The sequence below is a fragment of the Octopus bimaculoides genome, chromosome 15 (assembly GCF_046866305.1).
Source record: "Octopus bimaculoides isolate indiv1 chromosome 15, ASM4686630v1, whole genome shotgun sequence".
Classification (NCBI taxonomy): domain Eukaryota; kingdom Metazoa; phylum Mollusca; class Cephalopoda; order Octopoda; family Octopodidae; genus Octopus; species Octopus bimaculoides.
The window spans coordinates 52,992,049-52,999,198 of NC_142942.1; the positions used below are offsets into that span (position 1 = coordinate 52,992,049).

A 7,150-nucleotide genomic window follows, 5' to 3' on the forward strand; every position below is an offset into this window, starting at 1 on the left:
GCTGGCATGCATAACAACAACTACAGGGTTCTATTATCCATCTGAAAATGTAGAAGCCACTTGCACAAGGAATTGTGTGTTGGGATTGGATTCAGAACTAAATGTTCGGATAGAGATGTTCTTAACCTCACAGCTATTAAGAACTGGTTGAATGGTTTACATTTGAGATATGGCTCTGTGGTTGAGAAGCTTGCATCCTAAGTTTGTGGTCTCAGGTTCAGTCCCACTGCGCAGCACCATGGGCAAATGTTTTCTGCTCTAGCTTCAATACAACCAAAGCTTTGTGAGTAGATTTCATAGAGGGAAACTGAAAGAAACCCGTCCTGTGTGTGTGTGATTGTGTCTCCTTATTATGACATATGATAGTTGTAAATGAATGGCATTTATTTCCAATATTCTGTGGAAACATGTCTAGCAATGGGGGAAATATTAGCTGGTTTGGAAACAGGGAAGAGTTGGTGACAACGTGGGCATCCAGCCATAGAAAATCTGCTTCAAGAAATTCCGTCTGACCCACACAAGTGTGAAATAAATGGACGTTAAACGACGATCACATGTACCTTTAAGAAAGGTAACATCAGCAACAATTTCAAATACACAGGAACCAGTTTCTGATTTATCAAATATTAAAAAAAAAAAAAAAAAGTTCCGTCTAAGTTGTAGAAGTATGGACACATGCTTAACGACGAATAAAAGGTTGCCGATGGGGTAAACAAGAAATGCAATTCATTGCATTCTTTGAAGACAACTTCCAGTGGATTAAGTAGTACAACTTGCTACTTTCTGCACCTGTACAAATCCCCAGAGGCATCGCATCTTGCAAGGTTTTTCTGTCTGTCATCTAAATTAGGTCTCTTTCAAAACAACATAAAGCAAACCTGACTACCAAATTGCAGGCTCACTACACGTTGAAAATTTTATTTCTTTCTATATAAACGACGTGATTTCAATAAAAGTCAAATCACGCTTTAGCACACATTATGTAAAATCGGTTAAACCTATTTGAGCATTTCCTGGTTGTTAAGATAACATATTTGACGAAGCTCACTCCTTGAAATAAGTCGGCAACGTTTCCTGGTTTGACGTAAAAATCAATGTGACCTAGCAGTCACAGAAAACATCTGGACTTCCTTGCATTGCACAAAACCATGTTTTTGTTGCCTTTTAACTCTTTTATGATTCAGTGTTATTTTATTCCATGACTCAAACCGGAAGTTGAAGGTCGTTATCATCACAGCGAAAGCCTGATCACTACAAACCGTACATTTTTCACATCATTATGGAAGAACTATTTCCAGAGTTGATAAATTAATGTTGTACTTCTCAATATATCAGCTATTGTAAATATATTAAAATTCGGTACTAGAAATTGCAAAATTCCTCAATAAGTATCCAACCTATACAAGTTTCATATCACAGGCTTCGGTTAATTACACAATTATAGCCGGTAGTTCACGTTGGCATAACCTCGAGTTGCAATTACAATTGGGTTTGTTTATTATTATTATTATTACTACACATGCAAATAAAGGAGTGTCCATTCTTTTTCTTTTTGCACGCTATATGCATTTAAAAGTACAGAAAACTTCAGTTTGCCTTATCTTCTGAAACACATATGGTCGATCATAGAGTTTCACTATCAACAAGCAACTTTTACGTATTTTCATTTTCAAAATGTTTCCCGTGTTTCTTTTCGTAGTCCGTCTCGTGGACCTTTTTTCATAAATTTCCTTTTTAAAACGTATTTCTGTGTAACTTTTCATAAGGTCGGTCTCGTGTAAATTCGAACACCTGCGATGCCACCACCTTTTTGGACGAAGGTGAAGAATACGCACACGCGGTGTTTAGGGTTGGGGTTACGCCGAAAACGGGTGGTGTCCGCTAATCCAATCAAGATACGTGGCAGCATTATTAAATGTTGCCAGTTCTTTTTGAACATAATCTTTTTAACACTTTCCAAGCTGTAATTGCTATTTTTTACAAATTGATTAAGCATTTGCATTGCCTAGGCTATGAAAGTATTAAAAAAAATACGTCAGTGATGTGATTAATAATAGATTTTATGGAAAACACGTACGGTAGTCTTTGATTGTATCTGGTAAAAATATCAATAGATTACAGAACCCGTAAAATGAAATTGTGTTTCTAGTGTTTGATATTAAAGGTTCACGTATAAAACTACTACTTTCGTTTTCACACCATCCTGATATTTCACGGAACATAGTGTATGCGTAAATTTTTTTAAGGGGCTTACCTAAAGATATCAGAATTATTTCACTATTTTCTTAAAATTTCGTTTACACTTACACCTTACAAATATGAAAACGCCCAAGACTATCCAAAATGAAAGTAAATTCAATAAAATATTAGCTATTACGTTTTAACTTGTAAAATACAGCAAAGCTAAAGCAATTCCTGTTTATTTCAATAGCAAATATGCACTATTAAACAGATTTAACAGTTCAGCTAAAATTTCAATACGATTTTTTGAAAACCAATAATAAATATTTAAAATTCGAGGATTTCAGGATTTAATGAATATAAATTTAGCTATTTATTTTGTATATTTAAAAAAAAAAAGAAAATTAATAAATTGTAATAATAATTAATTTATGATTGCATTCGGCCGAATAAATTACCAAACCAGATGAGTTTGTACAGCAATGTTTTGATCAACAAAACCACGTGGATAAAATAACCGGGAAATACAAAATACTTTTAAATATAAACACAAGGCACTTTAAACTACATTAAGTAAATAAAAAAATAAAAACAACCAACACCGTATGTCTTCATAAACTTTGGGTGACTCGAAAGTAAGTATAAAATAAATTTTAAAAATAATAGTTTAAATTAGAAAAAAATATTTATTTACAAATTTAAAACTAATTGTTTTAAAATTTAAGTCACTGTAGAAGATTCGACGAAAAAAAATTTTTAATTAAAATTATTTAATAAAGCTAAGTTAAATTTCTAAAACGAAATATTAAATTACAAAAAGGGTTCATTTGGGGTGATGTTTTAAATTAAGTTTCCGAAAACATTAAATTTAAAATTAGTAAAAAATGTCCCACGTGTAAAAGACAAGTAAATCCAAGGTCGAATGAAAGTCATCTGACTAGCCTGGCGCTTGGTAAATAATTAGACAGGCGACACCCGTGATAATATACGAGCTTAATTAATTGTAAAGAAGCTACCCCAGCCTAATTAAATAGATAAATACAATATATATAAGGAGCTGCCGTAACGTTGCACCTTACAAGCTAAAACGAAGTGGACATAGAAATGAAGTTTAATCTCTAGTGAGATGGAGCTAAATTAAATTCGTGTTTTTTTTTATATTTAAATACCTATTTAGAAATAAAGGGTCTTTTCCCTCCCCACCTGTAAGTATAATAAACATTGGACAGAAGGAAATAAAGCTCTGAGAAGATTGCACGTGTTAGAGAGAAAGCAGGTAAGCGAAATGGGTGGAAATGGTCGAAGCGACATATGTAAAGGGACAGCAAGAAAAAAGAAAAAAAAGTGAGAACAAGAAGCGGTGGAGAGAATACATTTAAAATACATGAATGAAACCTCCCCGAGAATCAAAGTGACCCGAGTGACTGAGGGTCGTGAAGAAGAAGCTAGTAAAGTAGTAGGTGTGGTAGTAAAGGCTGTTAATGGAATAAATGGTAGCAGTGGTAGTAGTATCAAAAAATATGGGTGAAATCCATAACTAAAAAAAAAACAAAACAAACCTCTTCTGTGGCCTTTTTATTATTTTTTTTTTAAATATTTCTCTGGTTCGGTGTTGTTGGGTTCACTGTAATCGTATTATTATTGTTATGATGATGATGATGATGACATTATTACATGGGAAACTGTGACGACTGCAGTAGTCAAAGACATCATGGCCGACAACTACCGACCGGAACAATGGCACACCACAGCAGCGAACACTAATTTTTTTTTTTCCATAAAACGATCCTCAAAAAGTGGATAAGGAAATTATTCCAAGATTATTTTCTTCAATTAAAATGTCAAAAACAAAAAATAATCGTAATTAATCCGAGCTTTTTTTTTAAATAAATAAATGTGTTATCAATAGATCATCCAAGGGAGGGGGAGGTAGAAGTATGAGTGAAGCGTCATACTTATTGGCTTGACTGAAGGAGGAGGAGGAAGCCAACTCTCACTGCTGCTAGCCTAAGAGGGAGGAAGAAGCATGAGAGTAACGTAACGTTTTACCCCTCCCTTCCTACGCACGGTTTACTACTACCACTACCACGTCGTACAGCCACTCAACAAGCTTTTACATGGAGTAATAGGAATAGAGAGAGAGACAGACATATAGAGATAGAGAGAGGGTGGAAAACAGGAAGAGAGAGGGTAAGATAGAAAAAGAAAGATGGGCTCTGAATTTCAATGTTATAATACAATAGCCATTTTTTTCTCTACTTTTCACTGCACAATGGCGAATAAAATGTTAAGATTTTCACAATTTTTACCTGGAAATGGTCTAAAAGTGAGTCGATCAGCTAGATAGGGATGCTGGAAGTAATGTTGATTGAAAATTTCGGCTCAAGTTGGTGTATTTCTTTAGCAGCAAGTGTCGGTCGTAAGGCAGCGTCGTGTCGATGCAAGCTGAAATATGGCGGCCATCTTTAGAATGTATGTATGCGTATGGAGTGAGTGTGTGTGTGTGTATACGTATCAGAGTGTGTTTCAGTCGTCTTGTCTTTCAGGCGAGCAGTCCGACGATAATAGCCAAGGAATTGTGGGATAGAAGCTAGTATATTTGAACAGGGGAGCCCTCTGCCTAGCTTATGACTGTGACGTGGTATTTGCTTTCAGTCATGTAATAGTAATAATACATGCATGCACACACCTAGTGTAGAATGAAGATTTCATCACTTGGCTGTCTAGCACATACTATGAAAATAATTGCTGCTTGCCATCAATACTGGAGCAAGAAGCAACTCTTGTACATTCTCCATTAGACGCGGGCAAAATCCAACTTGTTGATTGATGCCAATGGCCAAGGAACCAAGCAGAAGCCTTTATCCAACATATTTTAAATGTACTTTTGGTCCCTTGAGGTTGTGTATCCAGAAAGTAGATGTAGATGAATGGGAAAACAAATACGATAAGACTCAATTTAATAAATCATTAAAGATATATTCTGAGTGTGCATTGCTTCAAGGAGACAAACTCATTGAAGACGAATCATGAAATGGTCCCCAATGAATAAATATATAATCTTCATCACTTCACAAGTCTGAAAATACCGAAAGTGCCATAATAATGGGATCAGTAAACCCATTTTGGATCAAAGGCACTGCAACCCAAGTACAACCAGTGGGTGGCTAGATAATTGCTGGTTTACCCTAAAGGTATGGACCCGGAAGTGAACATATGAACCACAGGTTTTAGACCATCTTCCTATAAACTGACATGAATATAATTTTAAACCATGTCCAGAACTGCTTAGGAATGTGTGTATACAGACACAAGTATAATGTCTGTAAAAAATAAATCACTAGGAATACATTAAAAGGAAATATTATTCGTATAATTAACAATTACTATGTATGTAGTGTAAACATACAAGTCATGGTGGCCCATCACAATTACTTGCGACTCTGAAGGTGGGGGCAAAACTGAAATTCATTTTAGAAGCCTAGATCCAATTTCTATACTTCGTATATTTCAGGAAAAGGAGAAAAAATTGAACACAAAATTGTGAATACTGAAATACAAAAGCATGTAATACAATAATAAAATGTAAAAAGAAACTAAAAGACAATATTCTTCAATTAAAATGTTTTTATTTATATAAAAAATAATAAACAAAACAAGTAACCACGTGGGTTAAGAGAATATCAACAAAATATGCAATACATCAACATGACATTAAAGACATACATATGTAAATATATATGTGTATTATATATGTATATCTATTATACATATATATATATATACACACACATACTGAAGTGTGTATATATGCGTATATACAATGTAAGTATATATATTTATATATATATATATAGATATATACACACAACTAAACGTGATACGTACACACGTGTATATATGTATGTGTATGTATATATATACATACACACACATACCTACACATATACACACCCGTCTTCCTTCACAGCAGAAACAGATCCCTATACAAAAGCAATTGGCACAAGCTATATACATACAGGAGCTAAATCAATGCAGAAAACAAGTGTATATACATTACAGGTGTCACAAGAAACCAATGTATATAACAAGGCTATATACAGTGTATAAAATTCTACACAATCACTCAAATCGATCAAAACCTATTAACGATGAACAGAAGCAATGTTTTAGTTCAACACAAGCACTACATACAGTTCCTAAGATATTGGCCTATATATACATATATATATACACTTGCATATATAAAATTACAATTACATCAGTACCTCACAACTCACAACCACTAGCTTTCATCATCATCATCGTCGTTTAACGTTTGTCTTCCATGCTGGCATGGGTAGGACGGTTTTGACAGATACTGGCCAGGCAGGAGCCTGCACCAGACTTGTTTTGGCATCGTTTTTACGATTGGATACAAGTATATACGCATATATATAAACAATTATTTCACGTTCTCTCGAAAGCTTGCAAATGATCACGCAACACATATCTAACTAGATATATATACACACACAAATATATATAAATATATATATACACACACACACAATGGTTTTTCCTCATTTTTTAATCTCAGCATTTACCTCAATATCACTATTTTTTACCAGTGATGTATACTGGTGTAAACGCTACATTTATAGTTTTAAATTACAAACTTTTGAAGAGCAACAAAGGTACACACATATATATATATATACACATACACACACATATATCCAAGTACATTAGCATTCACAAGCGAACACATATATGACTATATACACAAATACATCTAAACATATACATAAACTTGGAAGTTACGAGCACACCCAACTCAACAATCACACAGAGAAGCGTTTCGAACCCGGATTCCCTGGGACAGTTTCTGATACGCTAAGCGAATTCAGAACATTTCCTCACGGACGGGACGCCAGTCCTTGGCAAGGTTAACTCCCAGCTCCAAGCTAACCTCACAGATACTCTTTTT

General features: G+C 34.3%; 1 protein-coding gene across 8 annotated transcripts in view; it reads right to left on the reverse strand.

The window, feature by feature from the left end:
- The window catches only part of LOC106870781 (ATP-dependent chromatin remodeler CHD1), a 63,795-nt gene extending 59,142 nt beyond the window's left edge, over positions 1–4,653 (reverse strand). For 4 of the 8 annotated variants that reach the window (XM_089363863.1, XM_052973346.2, XM_052973345.2 and 1 more), the window contains exon 1: positions 4,491–4,653. The gene's annotated coding sequence lies outside the window, so the exon portion shown is untranslated. Of the gene's footprint in view, positions 1–3,740 lie in introns of all 8 variants that reach the window. The other 4 variants (XM_089363861.1, XM_052973344.2, XM_089363864.1 and 1 more) reach the window with 4 other exon arrangements.
- Between the last annotated feature and the right edge of the window lie 2,497 nt (positions 4,654–7,150).